The sequence below is a fragment of the Phyllostomus discolor genome, chromosome 5, assembly GCF_004126475.2.
Source record: "Phyllostomus discolor isolate MPI-MPIP mPhyDis1 chromosome 5, mPhyDis1.pri.v3, whole genome shotgun sequence".
NCBI classification, from domain to species: Eukaryota; Metazoa; Chordata; class Mammalia; order Chiroptera; family Phyllostomidae; genus Phyllostomus; species Phyllostomus discolor.
The window spans coordinates 31,649,274-31,676,697 of NC_040907.2; the positions used below are offsets into that span (position 1 = coordinate 31,649,274).

The following is a 27,424-nucleotide window of genomic DNA, read 5'->3' on the forward strand; positions in this document are numbered from 1 at the left end:
ATCACATGGAGGGTTAGCAGTGAGAAGGGGGAGAGGAGAGGATAGGGATGAAAGGTACAGGAAATAGGAAGCATAAATGGTAGGTACAAAATAGACAGGGGGATGTTAAGACTAGTACAGGAAATGGAGAAGTCAAAGAACTTATATGTATGACCTATGGACATGAAATAAGGGGAAGAATGCTTCTGGGAGTGGGGTGTAGGGCAGAAAGGAATAAAGAGTAGAAACAAATGGGACAACTGTAATAGCATAGTCAATAAAATATACTTAAAAAAAAAAAAAGAAAAATTGTTAGTTCGATTCCCAGTCAGGATACATACCCAAGTTGTGGGTTTAATCCCCGGATTTTTTTTAAAAAGTATAATATCCTCAGAAATATGAAAGGAAATATTGTATCTATGAAACACAAAGAAGATCTATAATAAAGTAACATTAAAAAATAAGATCCCTTATATATTAAAATTATAATAGGGTTTTTTAAAAAGAAAAATCAATCGACAAACTGGTAGATAAATTTGAGGAAATCTCCCAGAAGGGAAAAGAGTACATCCTGGAAAACAAGAAATTTTGAGGATAAACTCATAAGATCTAATATTGAACTAAGAAAAGCTCCAGAAAACAGGGGGAAAAACCATTTAAAATAAGTAAAAGTAAGTCCTGACTGGTGTGGCTCAGTGGGTTGGGCGTCTGCAAACCGAAAGGTCACCATTTTGGATTCCTGGTCAGGGCAGGTGCAGGAGTTGAGCACCAGGTCCCTGGCTGGGGCATGCAAAAGGCAACTGATTGATGTTTCTGTTGCACACTGATGTTTCTCTTCCTTTCTTTCTGCCTCCCTCTCCCTACCTCCAAAAATAAATAAATAAATAAAATCTTTAAAATACATAAATAAAAAATCTTCAGGAATGAAAGACATATATTTCCAGAGTGAAAGTGCCCAGAGTATGCCACACAATGAATGAAAAAGACCCACATCAAGGCACATCTACGTGGAATTTCACATCAAAGATAGAGAGGTGGTCCTAAACCCCATCACAAGGGGGGAAAGACAGGTCACAAAGGACTGAGGCCAGAAATATCTTTAGATTCTTCAACAGCAACACTAGAAACTGAGGATACTGGAGAAAAACCTTCAAATTCTGAGGGAAAATGACTTTTCAAACTAAAATTATATATCATATCAAATTATTAATTATGTACATATGAAAGTAAAACTGACCTCTTCAGTCATACAAAGTCTCAAACAACTTAACTCTTGACACACTTTCTTAGGAAGCTCCTAAAGGATGCTTCTACCAAAATGAAGAAATAAACCTAGGAAAGAAATGGTGGATTCAGGAAAATGGAAACCAACCCAGGAGAGAAACAAAGGCAACCCCCAGGATAATGATGACTGGAAGTACCAGGATGACAGCTGAAAACAATAGTTGGGATTCTGGCAAGAGAATGAAGGGTGACTTAGGGGATATGTTGAAAGAAAAAATAAATTAAAATGATAGATTATCCTTTTTAATGAGGCAGCAGAGCAGCCTCCCCAGCAGACGCAGAGATGCAGATCTTTGTAAAGCCCCTGACTGGCAAGACCATCACCCTCAAGGTTGAATCCAGTGACACCACTGAGACAGTCAAAGTTGAAATCCCAGACAAGGAGGGCAGCACCTGATTTTTGCGGGCAAACAGCTACAGAATGGCTGCAATCTCTCAGACAACAATATTCAGAAAGAGTCTACCCTGCACTTGGTGCTTCACCTGCAGGGTGGCATCATTGGGTCCTCCCTCCACCAGCTTGCCCAGAAGTACAACTCTGACAAGATGATCTGCCACAAGTGTTACACCCACCTGCACCCCCGCACTGTCAACTGCTGTAAGAAGTGCAGCCATATCAACAACCTGTGCCCCAAGATTAAATAAGGCCCCCCATCCACCTCCTCAGGCCCACCAGGAGGCCTTCTGCCCAAACCCTGCAATGCTGGGGCCTCAACAAAGTTTTCCTTTCATTAACGGGGGGGGGGGGGGGGGGGGGGGGGGGCGGGGGCAGAAAGAAAAAAAGATAGATTATCTGAGGTTAAACCAAACTGAGACAAGTTTTGTAGTTCTGTCAAGGTAGAGGATAATCTGTCCTAAGTACACTTAAAAAATCAGGTGAAATTTTTAAAACTAAAGCAATAATTAATTCTAAAACATTATATAAGAAAAGATATAATCATATACTAATGGTTTATCTGTGAACACTATTTACATGATAAAATAGTGTAAATACTAAAAGTTAATTTAAGAAACAATTATATAAATATACTGGAAAAATGGGCAAAGGGAGTGTGTATTGTATCTTTCTTAGAAGAAATAAATAATACCAAAAGGTGAAAAAAAAAGTCATTGAAACTTTACTGACGTCAAGGAACATGTATAAAGGACCCATGGACAAAGCCAAAGAAGGATAGGATTGAGGGTGGGAGGTAGGGGAGTAGGTGGGACAGGAAGGGTAGTGGAGGAAAAGTGGAGACAATTGTGCTTGAACAACAATAAAAAACCATTTTTAATAAATAAATACATAAATAAATAAATAAATAAATAACTTTGCTGGGTACCATGAGTTATATTCCCAACTAATAAGCTAAATGCAATTATGAAGACCACAGTGTATTTCTGGGTATTGATTTAAAAAAAAGCAATAATATGTTTTAAAGTAAATAACAAAACAGAAGAATACTGAAGTTAGATGTTTGGAATGGTGGAAGTAGCAAAACAGAGGAAGGAGAACTTTTCAACTCATTGTGTAAGGCCAGTATTACCCTGATACCAATACCAGAAGACAACACAATGAAAACTACAGATCAATATTCCTTAGGAACAAAGACACAAAAATCCTCAACAAATAGTAGCAAGTGTACTCCAGTAACACTTAAAAAAGATTATACATCATAACCAAGTGAGCTTTATTCTAGGAATGCAAGGTTGGTTCAACAAAAATCAGTCAGTGTAATACACCATATTAATAGAATAAAGGTTTAATCATCAAAATAGATGCAAGAAAAAACATCTGACAAAATCAAACACCCTTTCATGATAAAAACACTCAACAAACTAGGAATAGAAGGGACTTTCCCTAACCTGATCAAGGACATCTAGAAAACCACAGCTAACATTATTCTTAATAGTGAAAGACTGAATATTTTCCCCTAAGATCACAATTAGTATAAGGATGTTTTCTATTGCCACTTCTACTCAACACTATATTGGAGATTCTCACCAGCACAATTAGGGAAGTAAAATTTTTTTAAAAAGGCATCCATATTAGAAAGTAAGGATTAAAACTATCTCCATCTCTACTTGAAAATAGAAAACTATAAGGACTACACACATGCAAAAAACTATTAGAGCTAATAAACAAGCTCAGCAAGATTGCAGAAACAAGATCAATATACAAAAATCAATTGAATTTTTATACACTAGCAATGAACAATCCAAAAATGAAATTTAAAAACCAATTCTATGTACAATAACCCCACAGTGAATAAAATATTGAACAGACATGTCACCAAAGATATACAAAAGTCCAGTAAGTACATGAAAAAATTATCAATATCACTAATCATTAGGGAAATGCAAATCAAAACCACAATCAGGTACCATTTCATACCCAATAGGCTGGCTATAATAAAAAAGACATAATAAAAGTTGCTGAGAATGCAGAAAAAAATGGAACTTTCATACACTGCTGGCAAGGATATAAAATCATGAAGCCAACTGTGGAAAGCTTTTTATCAGTTACTCAAAAAATTCAAAAGGATTACCATGACCCGGCAGTTCCACTCCTAAGTATACCTCCAATAGAACTGCAAATATATATCCAGCAAAATTTTGTACATGAATGTTCATAGCAGCATTCTTCCTAATAGCTAGAAAGTGAAAACAACCCAAAATATCCATCAACTGATGAACTGATTAACAAATGCGGTATATCCATAAAGTGGAATATTCAGTCATAAAGAGAAATGAAGTGCAGTAAGCTCTTGAATAACATCATTTTGTTATAACACTGATGAGAAAAAAGAAATCAATTCCCAGCCAGGGCCACTGCCAGTGTAGAGTTTGCACGTTCTCCCCAGTATCTGTATGAGTTTTCTCCAGATACTCTGGTTTCTTCCCACACCCCAAAAATGTGAGGTGAGCTGGCATGTCTAAATTGTCCCAGTCTGAGAACGAAAGAGAAAGGGAAAGAGAGAAGAAAGTGCACCCTTCCACAGAGTGGTGTCCTATCCAGAGCTGGCTCCTGCCTTGAGCCCTGAACTGCCAGGATCAGCTCCAGCTACCTGCAACCTTGAACTGAAATAAGCAGGATGCAAAATAATTACCTTACTTGCTTTTATTAATCTTGGTTCAATGTATATATAGCTCATATTTATTTCAATGTTTAATATCACAAGCGTTTTGGGTCTTTATTAGAAGTTCAGTGATTTATTTTTTTACCAGAAATATGCTGTAGGAACTTAACACTTGTGTATATAAGTTAGCCTATTGTAAAATTAATTTTGTGCATTTTGCTTTAAGTTGCAGAAGTGAGGATTTACTGTATTGATACAATACAAATGAACCTTGAAAACATTATGCTATATAAAAGAAGCCAAACACAAAAGGCTATATATCATTCCATTTATATAAAATGTCCACAACAGACAAATCCACAGAGACAGAAATTAGATTAGTGGTTACCACAGACTGGGGGAAGGGGAATGGGCAGTAACCAGTAAATGGTTAGAGGGTTTCTTTTAGAGTGATAAAAATGTTCTAGAATTAGATGGTGGTGATAACTGTACAACTTTGTGAATATACTAAAAACCATTGAATTGCATACTTTTAAAAAGGAAGGCATTAAAAGAAAAAGTAGCCAACAAAGGTACTTGTAAAATTCTACCTAATTTAAAAGACTTTTATCAGAACTTTTTAAGTCATAGTAAAGAAAACATTTAAACATATATAAACAAAGGCCAATTCTCTCTGTAGAGAATGTTGTTTCAATTCAGGACTTATTTTCAACCCAGCACCACAATTTCATATATGACAGAAAAACTACCTAGTTCTGATGCTTTTTAGTTACATGTTCTGGATGTTCCTTTTTAGGCTCCTTGCCATACTTTTCCTCCTCTGCCACCACTTTTCACCCCTTTCAAATTCCTTTATTATTCTTCCCCAGAGGCTCCATTTCTGAACATACTTTTGTCTCTTTATGACTTATATAGGAAGAATCATTTCATAGCACTCCACTCTGCATTGTTTTAAGGATCATTTATATTGATACATATAGCTGTGGTTATTTTCATAGCTTTCTCCCATTACATGAATATTCTACAATTTCTTCATTCTATCGTTGATGGGCTTCTGCGTTGTTTCTAGTTTTTTGCTTTAACAAATAATGTTGCTATGAACTTTCTTGTACTTGTATAAACATTTCAAGTATACACAAGTATAAACATTTTCACCTTCTCAAGTTTCCCTAGAGTATATAGTTTAGCAGATAATGTTAAATTATTCTCTAAAATGGGGTTCCAGTAGATACGCTACTCCCCACAACAGTATATGAGAATTCTACATCCTCATCAAAATGGTGAATGTAAAATATTATTTAAATGAGGCTTTAATTTGCATTTCCATGATGACTATTGAGAATAAACACTTTCTCAGGTCTATGGTTTTTTTCTGTTTCCTCTTCTATGAATTTCCAGTTTGCTATCTTTTTATTATTATCATTGATTTATAAAATATTCCTTATACACCTGGGTATCAATTCTTTTTAGTTATATGTTATGCAATCATCTTCTCCCAGATGGTATTTTTCCTTTCATGTTTTCTTCTAATAACTGTACATTTTTTATTTTGATCTACACAGATTTATCACTCTTTTCCTTTATAAGTCAAATTTCAAATTTTATTGAAGAAATCCTTCCTTACTTTCCCTATCTTGATAACATAAAAATATTCTTCCATATTTTTTCTAAAAATTTTGTTTTTCATATTTACATCTTTAATTCTTAGGAACTTATATATATATATGGTGTGAAAAGGAACTGTATTATTTCCCAAATTGATAACCAATTACCTGATTGCATTACCTTACTGTTTAGCCAGTCCATAATTTCCTCACTCACCTGCAAAGTTCTCACTATCATATATTAAGTTTCCTTATATGAAGGGTTCAGTTTCTGGCTTCTTTATTCTGCTCCACTTGTTGGTCTCTTCTGTGCCCAATTCCACATTGTTAATTAGTATGGCTTTATAAGTCATGCTATATGAAAGAGTAAACTCTTACAATTTTTCTTGGCAATATGCTATTCTATATAAATTTTGGACAGAGCTTGTCAAGTTATGTGAAATACCCTTATCATTATAATAGAATTATACTAAACTCATAAATTAACTTGTAAAAAACTAATGTGCTCATGATATTGTGTCTTTCTATTCATTAATAAGGTATCTCAACTTACTTAGATCTTCTCTAATGCCTTTCAATAAAATTTCATTATTTTCTCCATTAAAAGTCATGTGCATCTTCTGTTAAGTTTTGTTTCTAGGTACCTTTTCAATGGTTGCTGCTGCTGTAATAAACTATATATTTTTTTATTATTACATTTGTGCCCTGGCTGCAGTGGCTCAGTGGACTGTGTACTGGCCTATGAACCAAAGGGTTGCCAGTTCAATTCCCAGTTAGGGCACATGCCCAGGTTATGGGCAAGGTCCCCCACTGGGGATTGGTACAAGAGGCAACCAATCAATGTATCTCTCATACATCAATGCTTCTCTCCCTATTTCTCTCCCTTCCTTACCCTCTCTCTAAAAACAAATAAAATCTTTAAAAATTAAAAATTAAAAAAATAAAATTACATTTGTTGTGAAAACATACCAGTGTCCATCAACAGATAAATAGATAGATATACAAAATATGGGTTTATACATATAATGGAATAATATTCAGCCATAAAAAGGAATGAAGTTCTGATAGATGCTACAATACAGATAAACCTTAGAAACATTATGCTACGTGAAATAAGCCAGGCACAGAAGGTCAAAAATGTATGATTCCACTTATACAAAATACGTACAACAAACAAATACATAGCTATTTTTCTAGACTCAGAAAGAGTCTATGTAAAGTTATTATTTTCCAGAAATGTTTGATAGAACTCACTGTAAAACTATGTGAGTCTGATTAGGATGACCACTATAAAATAAATAACAGATTTTTCGAGACTTCCGGCAAGATGGAGGAATAGGTGGTCGCACCGTACCTCCTCGTACAACCAAGATTAGAAAACCAATAATTTACAACAATAATTTACTATTAGAATAACACCCAGATCCGGCAGAGGATTTATCTGAATGGAAGTCGGGCAGCCAAGAAGTTGAAGTAGTGGTTGACGCGTTCATCCGGACTGGTAGGAAAAGACGAGCCGGCGGGTGCGGGGCTGGCTCGGGTTGGCGGCGCGCGGAGGTCGGGGGAAGGTTTGGCGCGAAATCGGCGCAAAAGCCATCAGGCGCGTAAGAAGGCAGCAGTGATCCCTGAGTACGCAAGCGGCGGCTGGCAGACCCAGAGGGGCAGCGATTGTGGACCAGGGCAGAACTTGCGGCCCGAAAGCCCAGACAAGGGTCTGAGTCCAGGGGAACGGAACTACCGCCATTGTTTTCTCCCGCCCCGCTCCCGCTCCGGCCCGCCCTCACATATAACGTCACAATCTAGCGACCGGGGTGCCCAGCTCTGGTGAGCACCTAAGGCTCCGCCCCCCACCGTAACAAGAGCAACCAGACCGGAAAAAAAAAAAAAAAAAGGAGACACAGGGGGAAAAAAAAAACCATGTTTTCAACAGAGCAAATCAGTCCCCCAGGACTCATCCTTTTGAGCAACCAAGAATTAGCCAATCTATCAGATGCGCAGTTCAAAACACTGGTGATCAGAAAGCTCACGGAACTGGTGGATTTTGGACGAAATTTAGATGAAAGAATGCAGAGTACCATAAAACAGATGCAGGAAGACACGCGGAGGAGAGCCAATAGTGAAAGGAAGTAATATGAGTCTCAAAACAATACAGTGGACCAGAAGGAAGAAAAAAACAACCACAAAGGAAAGCATGATGAAATAAGAATTCAAAAAATTGAGGAAAAGATTAAGAGCATCCAAGACACCTTTAAACGTTCCAATATCCGAATTATAGGAGTACCAGAATCGGAAGGGGAAAAGCAACAGATTGAGCACGTCTTTGAACAAATAATAAAGGAGAACTTCCCCAATCTGGCAAAGGGAACAGTCTTCCAAGAAATCCAAGAAGCTCAGAGAGCCCCAAAGAAGTTGGACCCAAGAAGAAACACACCAAGGCACATCATAATTACATTAGCCAAGGTAAAAACAAAGGAGAGAATCCTAGAAGCAGCAAGAGGTAAGGGGACAGTAACCTACAAAGGAGTTCCCATCAGACTGTCAGCTGATTTCTCCAAAGAGACCTTACAGGCAAGGAGGGGCTGGAAAGAAATATTCCAAGTCATGAAAGACAAGGACCTACATCCCAGATTGCTCTATCCAGCAAAGCTCTCATTTAGAATGGAAGGGCAGATGAAGTGCTTCTCAGATAAGGTCAAGTTAAAGGAGTTCATCATCACCAAGCCCTTATTTTATGAAATGCTAAAGGGACTTATCTAAGAAGATTAAGAAAAGACATGTATAGTAAAAGGACAGCAAACTCACAAATACCAACAACCACACCTAAAGCAAAACCAAAAGAAACTAAGTAAACAATTAGAACAGGAACAGAACCACAGAAATGGAGGGCACGTGGAGGGTTAGCAGCAGGAGGGTGGGAGGAGGAGAGAGGGGGAAAAGGTATAGAGAATAAGTAGCATAGAATGTAGGTTGAAAATAGATAGGGGGAGGGCAAGAATAGTACAGGAAATGTAGAAACTAAAGGACTCATAAATATGACACATGGACATGAACTAAAGGGGGAAATGTGGGTGGGAGGGGGTACAGGGTGGAGGGGAGAGAAGGGGGGAAATGGGACAACTGTAATAGCATAATCAATAAAATATATTAAAAAACAAACAAAAAATAAATAAAATAAATAACAAGTGTGAGGATCTGGAGGAACGGGAACCCTGGTGCACTCTTGGTAGGATTGTAAAGTGGTGCAACCACTATGGAAAACAGTGTGGCAGTGCCTCAAACAATAAAAACTAGAAATACCATATGATCCCAATTTAGGTATGTAGCCCAAAGAATGGAAAGCAGGGTCTCCAAGAAATAGCTGGACACCCATGTTCATAGCAGCACTATTCACAATAGCTACAAGCGGAAACAACCCAATGCCTACTAATGAATAAATGAATAACCAAAATACTGCGTATACATAAAATGAACTATTACTCAATCTTAAAAAGGAAGGAAATCCTGTCACATGCTACAATGTAGATGAACCTTTAGGACATTATATTATCTGAAATAAGCCAGTAAAAAAAAAGACAAACATGTAATGATTCCACTAAAGTGATCCAGTTCATAGAAACAGGAAGTGGAATGGTGGTTACCAGAGGCTGAGAGAAAGAAGAAAAGGGAGTTGTTTAATGGCTATAATTTGCAAGATGAAAAAGTTCTGGAAATATGTTCCACAGTAATGTGAATATGCTTAATACTGCTAAACTGTATACTTAAAAATAGTTAAGCTGCACATTTTATGAGATTTTAAAAATCACAGTAAGAAAACTATATGGGCCTACAATTGTTTTCAATTTCTTTTATGGTTAAAAACTGTAAAGACTTTCACTTTCTTCTCAAGTCAGTTTTGGTAAGTTATTCTTGGTTGTTTTTAAAGTGTGATTTACCCTACCGAAGCTACATTTTCAGAGTTCATTAAATTGTGTTTTATCTTTACTTCTTCGTAGTTACCAAATAAAGCCGTAATTCATTAGGTAAGTTGGTGGGAACCACCCTGCCTAGTTTCAGAAGCTGTGACCCCCCCATGTCTAAGGCTGAGTGAGCGACCTTCGGACCATAAGCCACTTAGGAGACAAAGCTTATCTCCCTGGCAGGGGCGTCACTTCTCCTTTTTCTTCACCCTGCCTGGTCCCCAATGCTTGACTGGTTAACCAGTGACGGGAAAGATTCCTCATCGGAGGAATGACCTAAGACGGGCACGATCATGGAAAGGCCCCAGGGAAGGACTTGGGGGCTATAGCAAAAGGGGGTGATGGACCCTCACCCCTCAGCTTTGACATAGCTTGAGTCCTCATTCTGTCTGCAAGAAGTCTCCTAATCTCTTGGCTGCCTTCCCCTGCCTGACTTAAGCCTGAAACAATGACAGAGGGCAGTGCAGCCCTGTGCTGGAAAGGGCAGGTTCCCCAGGTGATCAAGCCTAAGAAAGAATACATAAAATCCTTCGGAAACCTGCTTTGCTAAGAATATTCTCAATTAAATGATAAGGGTCCGAGCAAGAAATGAGTTTGTTTCCCAAAGTTTTGTAGCCCTTTAGCTAACAGACCCTGACTCAGAATAAGCCCTCATAGTTCTTTGTATACTATCTATTATTTGATCCTTACTGCCTGACAATGATTAATGAACTTTACCTGTATTCCTGTGCAAATTAAAAGCCAACAGAAACCCATCAAGGCATGGGTTGGGGCACTCTCTCCTTGAGAGAGTAGCCATGCCATCCCTTTTCCTCCACAGGACTGGGTAGTCCGTGTGAATGTATCTTGTCTCATCCATAATGCTATGGACACTGCAGGCCGGTGTCTGCTATAATATGTTTTTGATCTACACGAGACAATTACAATGGTGACTACTTCTTAGTAGAAGCAGAAATTTAGAATTCCATCTGTAGAAATTTACAGATGGAAATTATAGGCATCTCCAAATATAAAACTAATAAACAATAAATCCACACATGGCAGTCCCTATGACTAAAGTGAGAGCATTCTTAATAAATCTTTTCTGATATATTTTTAGATTCCTTAATTTACAGTGTTTTATATTCAAATGTTTGTTCACTAAAACCATAGAATAAAAATGTCAAGACTACAAAAAAAGGTAAGTGGAAATTTAAACTACAGTAGTCCTCACTTTACATTCCAAGATGCCCAGTGAATGCCTGAAACCACAGATAGTAACAAACCCTATGTATACTGTTCTTCCCTATATATCCCTACCTATGATAAAGTTTAATTTGTAAATTAGGTACAGTAAAAAATTAACAATAGCAAAATAGAACAATTATAACAATATACTGTAATAAAAGTTATGTGAATGTAATCTCTCTCAAACTATCTTATTGTACTATACTCACCCTTCTTGTAATGTGAGATGATGCAATGCCTACATGATGAGATCAAGTGAAGTGAATGACATTAGCATTGTGATGTAGTGTTAGGCTACTACGAGGATTACTTGAACACAAACACTGTGGTAAACGCCACACTCGACATGAAAACCACAACAGCTACTCAGTGACTAATAGGCAGATAGTATACACAATGTGGAAGCATTGGACAAAGGGATGTCCTTTTCTGTCCTAACCAGGACAAAGTCAGACAGCATGAGATTTTATTATGTTACTTGGAACTGTGCAAAATTTTAAATTTGTGATTTTCTAATTTCTGGAATTTTCCATTTAATATTTTGGACCATAGCTGACCATGGGTAATAACCCATGGAAACCAAAACCCCGGATAGGGAGGGACTACTGTCATATCCTTAAAAAGTCCATATTTCTGCCCATTTTGGCTCAGCATGAAAGAGCTAAATCTTGGTTTTAGTGGCTTTTTAATCATTTCTAAAGAAGTGTTTTCTCCCACTAACTATAGTAAAAATAACACTCAAATATAAATGACTGTGTAAGGGAAAAACAATAGATAGATAGATAGATAGATAGATAATCACAGATTTATACTTATATTTGAAACCTATTATAGAAGGCCTACCAAGGAGTTCATGATTCAACTTGCAAAGTTAGCTGAAATCCATTGTTTCTTCCATTATGTCTAAAGCAGTCTCAAATGTAATACACTAGAGATCTGGAAACTATATTGGGTCCCTTCGTAATATCTATGACAGCCTCGGTCTTTTCATGAAAAACAAGTAAGAATAATGGGGGTTTTTTCTTATCTGAGCAAAAGGCTCCAGAAACAATATACCAGACTATGATAGAGAACCTTTCTTTTTAATGTGAAAAAAGTAAATCAGAGACCCCCCCCGCAAAAAGGACTATCCTACCTACCCTTCAAAATCAAAGTTCAAATAATCATCACCAAAGGCTCAGTTCCACCCTAGCCCACAACATCCCCTTCTCCTAAACTTCTAAAGTGTCACTCTTTTTTGATACTTAGTCATCTATTGCTCATATTATTATTCTCATCTGTTGTCTTACCTGAAAAATAAAAATTGGAGCAATGTTTAGGGAAAACATTAAGAAAGAATGTATATATAAAACAATGCTTGATACCATTCAAACAAGTACTATAATAGTTATCTCCCTGCCATTTGCCAAATTAATGACTCTCAACAAGTCACCTGTGCTAAACTTCATTTTCTTTACCTGTAAAATGAAGATAATAATCCCTATCAAATTATTATCTATGTGCAAATAGGGTGACCAATATTCTTTGGTTTTGAGAGTATGTTTTCATCATTATGCCTAGAATATTATAGTTGATCATTGCCAAACCTTTGTACAACATAGCACTTTTATTACCTTAACATTATAAGTACTTTATAAACTCTTAATAAACATAAATTGTAAGAGCTGCAAAACAGTTTTTGATATGTCATAATTTAGTTAACTATTCCCTCCACTGTGCAGCAGCCACTCTCTCATCAGTATCTCCACTCACTGCTCTTTGCTGTCCTTTTGCCAACACACCAGCCCACAGATCTCCCAACCATGGGGAATCAATCTAACAACCTCCTTTCTCTGTTCCCATACCACAATTGCTGCATTCTGCGGAAGAAATCACAAGCTGGGGATTTGTGCCACCACAAATCTATAAGTCCTTCATCTTAACTGAGATTAACTATCCTATTAGTTATTCATCTATATGCCTTTGATCGGTGACCTTTTCCATCCCACACAGTGTCCAGTGGCTACCCCAAATCTCAAGCCCAACACTATATACACACCTCTTCTCTCACAACTGCCTTCCACCAGAAAAAAAATCTGACCTCCCCCAATTTTCCAACCTACATTTTCTTCAAACCTATCTTCTTCCTACTAAGTATTAGACAATGGTATCCCTCCTTCTTCCCTAGGGTAATAATCCTTCCTGATGTCCAAACATAACCTTTCTGCATCATCAAATCACACACACCCATATACGCAACTTTATCTCTATTATCTCTACCAAAACATAACACAGGTTCAATTCTTGTATCATTTTTTTAAAAAATCGATTTCTCAGTTCCACATCTCTCTCTAGCTCTCTCTCACTTATGCATCACAGCAAGTTTTCTAAGACTGATCTATACTTGTCTCTATTTTTTCACTTCCCATTCACTCTTCAATCTACTGTTAATTTAATTTCTATCCCATTCACTATATATATGTCTTGTTAATGCCTTCCCAGTAACAAAATCCAGCAGAAACTTTTATTTTTTTTAACTTTTCTATCTTCATTTCACATGATCACTTTAAGTTTTATACCATTAGCTATTTTTTTCTTCTTCAAAATCTCTCCCTGGGCTTTTCAGAGAGACAATCTCCTTGTTCTCCTTGTTCTTTTCCTATCTTCTCTGCTGTTTTTGAGTTTTGAATCTAATTATACTGGTATAACATATTATGTTTCAAAAGTTCCCTACTACCTATAGCAGAAAGTCCAAACTCTTAAGCATGGCATATAAGGTCTTTCATGGTCTGGTTCCTGCCTACTCTTCTATGGTCATTTCCTATTAGTTTTCCACAGGCACCTTTCACCCAAGCCCCACCAGAACACCATCAGCTCATCCCAACACACACTTTCTCATGCCTTTGTTTACATGGTTCCCTGTACCACATAGAATGCCCATTCCTCCCTCTCCCCCAAACCCTCATACCACACTCCCTTACACAATTACTTTTTTAAAAACTCAAGTAGTATACAGTTTTTTCTTTAAAACCTTCCCTCACATTTCTAGGCCTAATTATTAGCACTACCTCCTCTTTGATTTCACAGAACTTTTCTCAATCTTCTAATATAAAGCTTATTCATTATAGTTTAGCGGTTGACCATAGTTTTGTACTAAAACTATGAGCTTCTTGAGGACACACATTTTCTTATTTTTGTAGCTCCAGTGCTGAGTGTTTCACAGATAGAAGGCACGTGATAAATAAATATTTGTTGAACTAGGTAATGTATGAAATGATCAGCATTTAGGCTTACCATACAGAGTCAGTAAAGATCCAAGAATAATTACGCTCAAAGAATAGCAGTGGAATTTTACTGATGGCAGAAAAAACAACAACAAAAGGTCAGCCAGGAGACAGAAACAAATTTTTAAATTTCTCATAGAAAAAGGTAAAATGAGTCAAAGAAAAAGAATGCTGATCAATCATACTATCTACAAATATCAATCCATTACTTGTCTTATCCCAAAATCTTACCCATTCTGATCTTACAGCTAAACATACACTAATCAGGTAGCTTCTAGCAAGTGAGATGTGCAGCTGCCTCTAGCACAAGTCCCTCACCCTAACTTCTCTAACATTTCCCTATTACTATATCACAAAATCACTGGCCTTCAAGAAAAGTGAGTACCTATTATATGCCAGATACTGAACCAAGTATATACAAGTATAATGAAATAATTTGTATGTGTGTGTGTATATATTTTATAATTCTTATAAAATATTTGTGAATTAAGTATTACTACTCCCACTTTACAGACCAGGACTGTTCAATGTCACACAGTTGATAAGCAGGCCAATCTTCTAACAAAATACAATCCTCTTTCCTCTTAAAGCATCAACTATATGAAGGTATGACTTAAAAGCTTCCAGTAGTCTTTCAGGCACCCCTCATGTATAAGGCTAACTCTAAGGTAGCCCTCTATGGCAGATGTTGTAGAATATTAAAAATTAAGATATGACCTTCACCAAACTCATTTCTCTCCTAGTAAGGGCCCTCTCTCTTTTTTTCTTTTATTAAAGATTTTATTTATTTATTTAGAGAGAGGTAAGGAAGTGAGAATGAGAGGGAGAGACATTGATGTGTGAGAGATGTATCGATTGGTTGCCTCTCACATGCCCCCAACTGGGGACCTGGGCTGCAAACCTGGGCATGTGCCCTGACTGGGAATCAAACTGGTGACCTTTTGGTTCACAGGCTGGCACTCAATCCACTAAGCCACACCAGCCAGAGAGACCCCTCTCTTTTCTCTGTACTTCCAACTCTTCCCATCAAACCCCCAGGGAGTTAGTGAAAATTTTATTCTCAAATTAAGAGTCTGTGGTAGAGTGATAGCCCTCCAAAAATATCCACATGCCAATCCCTGGAACTTGTGAATGTTACATAACATGGCAAAAGGGACTTTGCAGGTGTGATAAGACTATTGAGACGAGAAGATTATCTTGTATTACCCAAGTGAGCCAAAGGAATCGCAAAAATCTTTACATGAAGGAGGCTGGAATATCAGTCAGAAAACGAGATTTGACAATAGAAGCACAGAAGAGATGGCAGAAAGAGGGAAGGGCTGGGTGGGAGAGAGAAAGGATGCAATGTGGTAGGCTGTGAAATGAAGTAAGGGGTCAGGAGTCAAGGAATTCAGGCACCCTCTAGAAGGACGAAAGGGAATGGAAACAGATTTTTTTCTAGAGCCACCAAAAGGAATACAGCTGTTGACAGCTTGATTTTAGGGCTTCTGACATCTAGAACTGCAAAATAATAAATCTGTGTTGTTTTAAGCCACTAAGTTTATGGTAATTGGTTATAGCAGCAATAAGAAACTAATACATTTTCTATTTATCAACGCCTGAAAGAGGGAACTCTAAGTTTATCTTCCCAAAGATTAATTTTTTCAAATTTAACTTTAGTATCTACTCATAAATCTCTTCAAATGTACTTTTTAAACACTGTTTTTGCTACTTAATAGCAAACCTAGGACAAAAGTTGTTCATAATTCCATCATCAAGTCTATGTTTTCATTTGATCATATTTTAATTCTTTTCCTTCATCATATTCTATTTTTAAATATTTGTAGTAACATCAAGGAATAAATTTCATAATCTACATTTTTACTAGTAACACTCCATGAGTTTTTTAAACATATTTTATTGATTATGCTATTACAGTTGTCCCATTTCCCCCTCTTTATTCCCCTACACACCTGTCCCACCTGCATTCCCCCCACTTAGTTCATATCCATGGGTTGTACATATAAGTTCTTTGGCTTCTACATTTCCTGTACTATTCTTACCTTCTGTCTATTTTCTACCTACCATTTATGCTACTTATTCTCTGTACCTTTTCCCCCTCTCCTCTTCCCACTCCCACGCTGATAACCCTCCATGTGATCTGCATTTCTGTGATTCTGTTCCTGTTCTAGTTATTTGCTTAGTTTGTTTTTGCTTTGTTATTTTTAGGTTTGGTTGTTAATAACTATATTTTTTATCTTCTTTTTCTTAGATAGGTCCCTTTAACATTTCATATAATAAGGGCTTGGTGATGATGAACTACCTTAACTTGACCTTATCTGGGAAGCACTTTATCTGCTCTTCCATTCTAAATGATATTTATCCATTCATCTGTCAGTGAATATTTGGGTTACCCCTCTCTTTCCCAGCTTCAGGTAAGCATCCTTTTCTGCTCCTGCAGCATTTCAAAAATACTCCTGCCTATAGGCCTTTGTAATTGCTGTTCTCTGTACCTGTAATACCCTTCATTCAGCTACTTCCCGTCCCCTGACTCACTCCTTCCCTTCAGGTCTCTGCTCAAAATGTCACCTTAAGAGAAGATATTTGCAATACATGTTATAGACAAGGACTGGTATCCAGGACCTATAACTCCTAAGAAATCAGTAAGAGCCCTGGCTGGTGTGGCTCAGTGGATTGAGTGCTAGCCTGCAAATCCAAGTCACCGGTTCAATTCCTAGTCAGGGCACATGCCTGGGTTGCGAGTCAGTTGCCCGGTGGGAGGTGTGAAAGGCAACCACACATTGATGTTTCTCTCCCTTTCTTTCTCCCTCCAGTTCCCTCTCTCTAAAATAAAATAAATAAATAAAATCCTTAAAAAAAAGAAATTTAAAAAAAACACAACAAATAGTAAAATGAGCAAAAGATATGAAAAGGCATTTAATAAAAAAGAATAATCAAAAGGCCAACATATGAAAAGATGATTAACTTCATTAGGAATAAGGACAATGCAAATGAATTTAAACTATAATGAAATACCATTACACTTATGAGATTTCCAAAAATGTAAATGTCTGACAATACCTAGGGTTATTGCAAATGTAGAGTAATTTCATGTACTAGTATGGAGTCAAATAGTTTGGCATTCTCTAGAAAGGCTGAAATATACATAGTCTAGAACCTAGACAGATATACAGAATTCTGAATCCTAGATATGCCTTACAGAAATGCACTGATGTGAAAACAGGGCATGTGTGAAAAAATGTTCATAGCAGCACTGTCCATAATAGCCAAAACAGAACTACTCAAATATCTATCAACAGTAGAAATTAACTGTGATATATAATACCATATTGTAATAAGAAAAAACTAAAGCTAGGTGAAAGCAGTATAAGTGGCAAAAACACAAGAGAATACATATGTTATAATTCCATATATATCAAATCCCAAACCAAGCAAAACTAAAATACATCATCTAGGAATGAAACTATAAAGAAAACCAAGGTATTACCATAAAAAGTCAAGTCAATGGTTATCTCTGGTGGGAATAAGGGGAATATAATTGGAAAGGGATATTCTTTTGGCTTCTGAGAAGCTGAGTCTCTTCGACTTTAAGTTGTGATTACATAGTTATTCACTTTCTATGAAGTCAGTAAACTGTACATTTATATTTTATAGACTTATTTATATGTATTTAATTTCACAATAAGGATAAATCACCATATCAATGAGGCCTCCTCTGACTACCCAAAATAAACAGTAATTCCTTCTCCGCCCTCCATACCTCTTTTCCAGGTTTTTTCTCTATAACACTTCTCTTCACTTAACATACAATATACATTTACTTCTTATTTTATTGTCATTATCTCCTCCTGCATAAAGCAAGGACTTTGTTTTGTTCACTGCTATATATCCAACCATTAGAAGAGTACCTACAATAAAATATACCTTTCTCCATGTTTATGTAATCTTTAACAAAGATGTAAAATAGTTTTTATTTTATTTTATAAAAATGAGATGTTATTAATAACTTGCTTATCCTCTAGGTCAACACATACATATTTAACTCACTGAGTTGCACAATAAATATTTCACAAGACATATAAGTGCATTACACTTTATACATCCATACCCACTACTATTGGATATTCAGCCTATTTCCAATTTGTGCCATTAAAAACAATATTGCATATGCATACTTTTACATGTTGATACTTTTATTTCTACAGACCAGATTTCCAGAAGAGGAATTTTGATACTATGAAATTTTCCAGAATGGCGGTAGCAATTCTCATTTCCACCATTCAAAACCTAAATCATGAGCCTTGGCTGATGTGGCTCAGTGGACTGAGCATGAGCTGCAAACAAAAAGGTCACCAGTTCAATTCCCAGTCAGGGCACATGCCTGGGTTACCAGGTGCCCAGTTAGGGGCGTGCAAGAGGCAACCACACATTGACGTTTTTCTCCCTTCCTGTCTCTCTAAAAATAAATAAATAAAACCTTTAAAAAATAAACAAACACCTAAATCATGAATCTTGAAAGTTAATTTAATCTTAAAAGTTAATTGTAATTTATGCCCACTTGCTTTCAGAAAGGATGAGGCAGCTTACACATCTGGAAATTTAATATCACCTTAGCAACTAACAACCTTGGAGCAGTCAGGGTCCCACTGCAATCTCTCCCACAACTTTAGGAACTCAATATCTGATTTACTACCATCTGCTCTAGGTTTCAAAACTGAAAGCAATAGAAACCACTCACCTTTCCACCCCTAGTAAAGCCTAAGGAAAAGAATCCCTTCAAAAGGAGAAAACCTGGGCCATTTCACCTCTGCCTCATTTTGATATAAGTGAATATATGATCCAAATCTGCCCTTGCTCCTTAATCATGTCTCTGGGCTTACAGTATCTCCCAAGCCAGAAAACTAAAACTCATCCTAGATTTTTATTTTTCTCAGGATAGTCTCTACGTCCCATCAATTCTACCTTTTAAACAACTCTCCTATTCATTCTCACTGCTACTATCTTAACTTAGGTTTTTGGGGGGTAGGGAGGAAGGAGGAAATTTTATATTTCCTCAATCAATTTTTAAAAATTTAAAAGTAAATAACTTCATTTAGAGAGAGGAAGGGAAAGAGAAACATCAATTTGTTGTTCCATTTATTTATGCCTTCATTGGCTGACTCTAAAATATATGTGCCCTGACCAGGGATCAAACCCACAACCTTGGTATATTGGGACAACACTCTAACCAACTTAGCTACCTGGCCAGGGCCAATCCATTTATTTTTTAAAAAATAATCAGAAGATGAAACAAAAATATAATCTCAGGTTACAGATATAAAGGACATATGAATGCCAAACTATAGGTCAGTAGTTAAGATTGGTTAATACAATGATTCTGTTGCTATAACAAAATTAAGTAAATTTATGGTGGAAATCTCCATGAGTCCACCTGAATTCTGTGCAGAGTCCCCCCACCCCCACCCATGAATATTTTTTACTTTGTGTTTTCATAACATCTTTCATCTCTAGTGAAATAGCCCCCTAATCAGTTTCCCTCCCTTAACCTTGCTCTCCTCCAATTTATTTTTCACTTTGCAACCAACAAATCTTTTCCCTACTTGAAATCAATCAGTCAGTAGCTTCCCAAACTGCCCACCAGATAAAATCCAACCTCCTAAGTGTAGCATTCAGGGCCTTTCATTATTTGGCCCTCACCTACCTCTCCAGATTCATGTGCCACCACTTCCCACCACACACATTGTTTCAAGAAAACTGAATTACTTATGGTCCCCAAAACATACCAACATACTTCAACACCTCTGAGAATTTACCCAGGCTGTTATCTGGCCACTACCCCACCAGTAAACCAATAATTCCCTCTTTGTTTATGCATTTTTCTATCACTATATTTAAAACATTCATTCAATCAATTACTTACTGAGCACTTCTATGTGCCAGAGACAGTGCGAGATAACTAGAGATCCAGCAGTTAATTATGGACTTGGTCCTTATCCTGATGAAATTTATAATCTAATGAGGACTAAAGACACTAAACAACTAATAATAAGTGTGGTTAAATATTATAAAGGGGGCAATAATACATTATATAATGGAAATGTATATTAGATGATACTAGGAGAAAAAGAGGAAGTTATAAAAAGAAGTACATCGAGCATCTGTTTACATGTATATATTCTTTAATTACAGTCTGATCTCTTTAAGGGATTGTGCCATCTTTAAGTCACTAGCCAGGACAGTAAATAATAATTTATAGTAATGTGCAATGACCATATTACAAAGATTATTACCTCCTTATACCACCACTAAAGTGAATGAGTTAGATCAACTCTACCCACACCACACTGACTGCAAATGGGAAAAGAGTGGTTCCAAAGAAAAATCAGGAAGCTGTTACCTAAGTAAGAGAGAAGGAAAGCTGGATAGGCAAAAACAACAGTCCTCTCTTTAGCGGACAGTGTAATAATCTCAGAACGTCTCTTCCCACTCTGGTAAGGAGTTTATGGGACTGACTCCTTGCCCGATTCCAGGAGTCCACCCCGATTTGACACAGCAGTGGTTCTCAAAGTGTGGTCTGCAGACTAGCCAAATCAGTAACATCTGGAAACTTATTACAAACACAAATTCTTAGAATCCAATCCCAAATCTACTGAATCAGGGCCTAGCAATCTGTATTTTAACAAATCCTCCAGGTGGTTCTGATGAACACTCAAATTTAAGAGCCATTGGTCTACTCAGAGAAATCTGTAATTAATAATAGTTCAAGAAGCCCTGGCCAGTGTGGCTCAGTTAGTTGGATCGTTGCCCCATAACCGAAGTGTGGTAGGTTTGATTTCTAGTCAGGACACATGCATGGGTTGCAGGTTTGATCCTGGTTGGGGTGTGTTTGATCCCTAGTCCAGGAACATATGGGAGGCAACCAATTGATGCTTCCTTCTCTCATTAGTGTTTCTCTCCCTTCATCTCTCTAAAAGCAATGAAAAAATGTCCTCAGGTGAGGATAAATATAATAATCACAGTTCAAAAAATTCAGCTTTTAAGACAGTGATCCTTTGGAACACAAGGACAGTCTCCTGTCAAGCTCAGGATTTTTGTTATATTTGTGAAAAGCATCCTTTTCCTCCCCCAGAAATGAGGAAACATATAATCACAAGAGCCAAAAGCAGTCATCTTGTACTACCAGGGAATCCAGACTGGGAAAAAAGCTGATGGAGGGGAGAGCCAAGAGAAAAGTAGAAAAACAGGGCCAAAAGCTAAGAGTCTTAATCAAACCATGCCAGGGACCCTCACTCCCATTGGACTTTTGAATTACATGAATTTATAAATTCTCTTTGTTTAAACCAATTTGAGTTGGACTATTTGTTACTGCACTGAGATATCTTGATATCCACTACACCAAGTTACACATCCATCCCTAAATACCATAGAGTATCCTAAGAAATACTGTTCAGTCAACTGTCTAGCCTCTCTTATTAGGGTTGGCATATTTAGCAGGTAAAAATTCAGGACACCCAGTTAAATCTGTGTACCAGATAAACAACAAATAATTTTTAGTATAGTATGTCACAAATACTGCATGTGATATACACAAGTATTTTACCTGGCAAGTCTACTCTAAATATCTATGGTTGATCCCGAGGAATCAAAGGAGAGTCCCAGGTCAGACTCATTTACATAGATGTGACAGTTGCTCTTACAGGTCATGACCACTAGGAGAAAGGCTAACCTCAAAGTCCTGAACCAATGTCCTGCCACACGTCTGAATCATTTGATTGCCCTGTTAAAACTAAGCAGACTTCTTTCTAAAAGGCAAAACATGTTATACCCTCTATATAGACAGCTAAGTGTGACAACATAAAAAATGTTGCTATTATCAGTATTCATAGCTTCTTTTCTTTACTCCCTTTGTTCCTGGGTCCTCATCATACAGATCAGAGTAATTAAACATGAAAAGGAAAGAGTTTAAAGGGAAACGGGTACTCCTAGAAGAGAAACTAGTATAAGTCAGTAAGTCTGAGAAGGGAAGGAAAGAAATAAAAATAATGAGACTGTACTGGTTGTTATGAGAGATTTTGTGAGAGAAAAAAGTTTGAATTTAACCACACAAAGATGCTGATCAAAAATGGAGAAATCAGGTTTTAAGTAGTATAGACAAAATGGTATCAATGTAACACCCTTTATTCTTGAAGGCTGGAATACAGATTTAAATTGCTTTTCAATTTAATTTAAATTTTAGGCTGGTGCTTCCTCTGAATAGAAGACAGGAGATATATCACAAAGCATCCTAGCTTAATAATAATAATAATGAAAATAATAGTAACAACAGATACCTGCTCTAGGTGGTACTAACTCATAATTCTCACCATAACCCTACAATGGGATTAATATTCTTCCCCCTGCTATACAGATTAGGAAACCGTCCAAGGTCACTGGTAGAAGTAGACAGAGCTAGAACTGGAAATTCAAATAACCTGAGTCTAGAGCTCTTAAACACCAAGCAACTTTTCCCTATTTGATAGCAATGCCTATCCTCAAGCACCTAAGTATTACACTAATGAGCAAAAACACATAAATACAATTTATTCTAAAATGCCAACAATTTTAACACATAAAGTAAAATGAACCATGTATGCCATGGCTTCCTTCACTTTAATTTCTTCTCCCTTTCATAGCCCACCATACAAACTAAGAATTTTAAGATAATTTCCTTTTCAAAGTTACTTCTGAAAGTAAATTATAGTGAAGTATAGATTTATACAGAAATGTTTTTAGAAGTAACTAATGAGTAAGCCTTCATCAAATAACATAACTAAGGCCACATATTATGCTGCCTTGCACCAGATACCAGAGATCAGAAATGATAACATTTCAAAAAAGCAGAAAAATACATCAAAGTATATAAATAGTTTTGGCATTTTAAAAGTTAAGTCTTTTAATTATTAAAGCATATAGAGAAATATAAAGCTAAAAAGGTAGACAATAAAGTGACTAAGAAATGACATGCTATATAACTGGTAATAATATTCAGAATCCAACCACTTTTCACCACCTCTGCAGCTTCCACCCTCGTCCAAGCTACCATCATCCCTCGGCTCACTTACTGCAATTAGCCTCCTAACCATTTTCTCCACAATCACCTTTTCCTACTCTGCACCAGTAGCCTGAATGATCCTTGTAAGCCAGGAATCATAACACATCACTGGTCAATACTTGCATAGCTTCTTATCTCAGTCAAATTTTAAAAGCCAAAGTTCTTACATTGTCTTCCCAACTGCCCACACCATTACTTGTCTTCATTTCTTATTACAGTGTTCCCCTCATTCTACTCCAGCCACACTGGCCTTTTAGGTGATCCGTGAATACATGACAGAAATGTTCCTGCCTCAGAGTTAAGTCATCTGGTATTCCCTTTACTAGGCACACTCCCAAGCCCTCACACCTCCCTTGTATCTACTTGGCTGGCTCCCTCACTTCTTTCAGATCAAGCCCTCTTTATCCTCCTAGTTAAAATAGCAGTTCTCCCACCCAGCATTCTCTATTTTGTACTCTGCTTTTCTCCGTATCATTTATCACCATCACTACATATTTAACTTATGAATTTGTTTATTCTCTGCTTTCTCCCCTCTCCTAAAAATGTGTGCTCCATGAATTTAGGGAGTTTTGCTGTTCTGTTCACTGCTATACCTAGAACAGCCTGGCAATCAAGTATTTGTTGAAAAACACAAATGAATTAATACATGAACAAAAACATTTATGGGTATTTAATAAATTCCAGGCATCATGTTAAGTGCTTTACAGTTATTAACTTACTAAATCCTTACAATAATCCTGCTGAAATAGGAACTATTATCAGCCCCATATTTTAGGTGAGGAAACCAAAACACAAGACAGTTAAGTGCATCACCCAGGAATACATGCTAGGAAGTGGCAAAGGCACAATCTGAACTCAGGCAGAGTGATTCCAGAGCCCCTTCTCTTACCACCTCACTATACTGCTTCTAGATTTCCAACATACTACAGGCAGAGTCAAACTCAGTTATGCTGTACATTTTAATTGAAAAACAAGATCTATGGGTTACTTTAAAGTAGTATCCTAATTTTAAGGCTACTTATTCAAATCATAAATCATTCCACAGGTCCCTAGCTTATTACTTAATTTACTAAATTTTGGAATTTATAGTTTTGCAACTATAAATTCTATCACACTCACTCACTTGATAGGCTAATAAACTCTGTTCCAACACCTACATGCTCAAATAAGGAAAACTGTCAACCAAAGAATTTAGCTCCTCCATCTTCTAGGAAGCAGTTCAAAAGAAATACAGAAAAGGGCCTGTCTTATATTTAACTCTCAATATAGTGTATGAGCCTGTGAATTCTAATTCAGAAAATGAAAATGGGTTTTCCACAACTATATTTTAGTTTTGAAAAAGAAAAAAAATTAACTTGCCAATTCTTTTTATTTACAAACATAAACACAACATTGAAGAGTTACAGTTCTCCAAATTACTTTCCAGAGTGGCCACTGTGGATGCCTTCCTAGCATTCATCCTCTCCACCTTCGTTTTAAAAAGAATCCCTCTGTAATACTGTGCCTCAGCAAAGTCAACACCTCTCCAGATTCAGGCACGGACATGGTAAATTCAAGGGTAATTACTAGCAATTGCTTCAGGAATGAGAATATGACCCAATTCTGGCCAAAAAGATATGAAAAAAGTCTGATAGAGATTTTTGGAGAACATTTCCTCTCTCCAAAAACAAAGGCATGGGAAGAGGCACCTTTCTTCTTCTTTTCAAAATTGTTGTGTATGAAGATGGTGCCTGAAATCACTAACAACCATTTTGCTACTACTATGCTGAGGATGAAGCCAATCCCAGGGAGAGCAGAATTGAGCAAAGGAAAGAATATGGGATTTACTGACATTGTTGAACTGCTGTATTCAACCAACTCAGAAGCCTATTCTATAAGAAGATAAAATTTCTTATTTCTTAAGCCAATTTGAATTAGGTTCTGCTGCTTGCAGCTGAAAACATATGAACTAAATACATTTTTATGGAACATATCCCAGAACTAATCTCAGAAAAAAAAGCTTGAGGTTAATTCCACAACTGCATATTAGAAATTCAATGTGAATTATAACATGAGTGACTCTTACAGAGTTAGAAAGTTAAAATGAAATATATACAAGAAAGAACAGACTCTAAAGCAGTATTTTCCTAGCACAAACAATTGCTTTCAATAAGGCCTTCTCCAAAACAATTTATACACAAATTTTAAATTTTGATTCACAATTGAATTTATTTTTTCTTTTTTGAAATAAAAATTATAAGCCCTGGCTGGCGTAGCTCAGTGGATTGAGCGTGGGCTGCGAACCAAAGCATTGCAGGTTCGATTCCCGGTCAGGGCACATGCCTGGGTTGCAGGCCATGGCCCCCAGCAACTGCACATTGATGTTTCTCTCTCTCTCTTTCTCCCTCCCTTCCCTCTCTAAAAATAAATAAATAAAATCTTTAAAAAAACTATAATAAATATTTAAGATTATACTAGCCACATGCTCATGGTGGCAATAAATACGGATTTATTGCCGTATACCCTTAGACAAGGGTAGACAATTAATCTGGCCCACAAACAGAACGTCACACACAAAGTCCAAGGCTGGATAATGATGGATGGTATACCTCCTGGTATACACTTTGGCTTTGTATTGGTTCACATTCCCAGGGCACAGAGTAGTTTTTATTGTATATTGACATGAGACATACAAAATGGTATGATCCAGCAGGCTGGGCCTAGCCCACTGCCTCCTTTATAAAAAATAAGATAACCATTTTACTTTACATGACCTTACAAATAGGCACAAGGAACAACCAATATACACATATGGGCGGACAATTTGAAAATTGATCTCATAAGGCTTGATGGCTGGCCTTATCTTATTATCCCAAGTCAAGTCCTATGCAATCTAAATTTAATTACTATAATGACACACTGGGTAACTTAAATCTACATTTGGCCAAGTGCTGTGTAAAACTGTCCTAACAAACTTTCAAAACCTTACTTCTCACTTATAATTCTTCAAAATTTAAAAGGTGACTTTTACTCAAAAATCATAAAATGTTGCTAATAACATTAAGTATTATTTTTTTCATATTTTTTGTTAGAACAAATTACCTTTAAAAGTTTAAAGATCATGTGTTGGTAATAAATAATATCAACATTTTAAAATTTAAGTCACAAAATGAAGCTGGTTGGGTCCACAGAACTAAGATTTGACAAAATATTTGGACATTGGGTGTTTAGAGGGGAAAAAGATATGAAAGAAATATGATAGCTTGACCTCAAGAAGCTTTCTTGATAGTGGGAGAGATAATATTTTTAAAAATAATGTAATGCCATAGTATAAAACCTGATTTTTATATCAAAATAATGTACCATAGACGTGGGTAATTAATGGGCTCAGTGCTAGAACTTTGGGAGGAAGATGGAAGGGGGACTTGCAAAAGATACTGACTTGAAGATGGGGGTGGGATGGGCATAATCTAACATCAGGAGCAGCATACGCAATAGGTTGGATTGTCTATGGGAATAAGCAAGGCATATTCAGGGGATAGTAAGGAATTGGGCTACAAGAGAAATGAGAAGAAAGGATAAGTAATTAAGTTCAAAATGTAGTTGCTACCCTATTACCAAATAGGTCATATATGCAAGTTTAAGAATGTGATCTCTTAATAGATGTTTTAAAAACTGGAGAGCTGCTGAATATTTCTAAGTAGAGTGGTAAGACAATGAAAACATTTCACAACATTAATTTGACTGAAGAATTCAGGATAAACTTATGGGGGAGGGGAAAAAGAAATTAGAGCAACCAGTTAGGAGCTACTAGTTAAGAACCTAGGGGTTAGCGGTCAAAAAGACCTGCTCTGCTACTTGCTAGCTGTGAAGCACTGAATAAGTTATTAAACACTTCTAAGTCTCAGTTTCCTGTCTCTAAAGTGGGATAATAATGATGCCTATGTTATAAGGTTGTTGTGTGGTTAAAAGAACTAGCACA

General features: G+C 36.7%; 1 protein-coding gene and 1 pseudogene across 3 annotated transcripts in view; one reads left to right on the forward strand and one right to left on the reverse strand.

Moving 5' to 3' along the window:
- The window catches only part of PIK3R3 (phosphoinositide-3-kinase regulatory subunit 3), a 117,932-nt gene that overhangs the window by 51,408 nt on the left and 39,100 nt on the right, over positions 1 to 27,424 (reverse strand). The window lies entirely within an intron of this gene.
- Positions 875 to 1,908, forward strand: LOC114496103 (annotated as a pseudogene).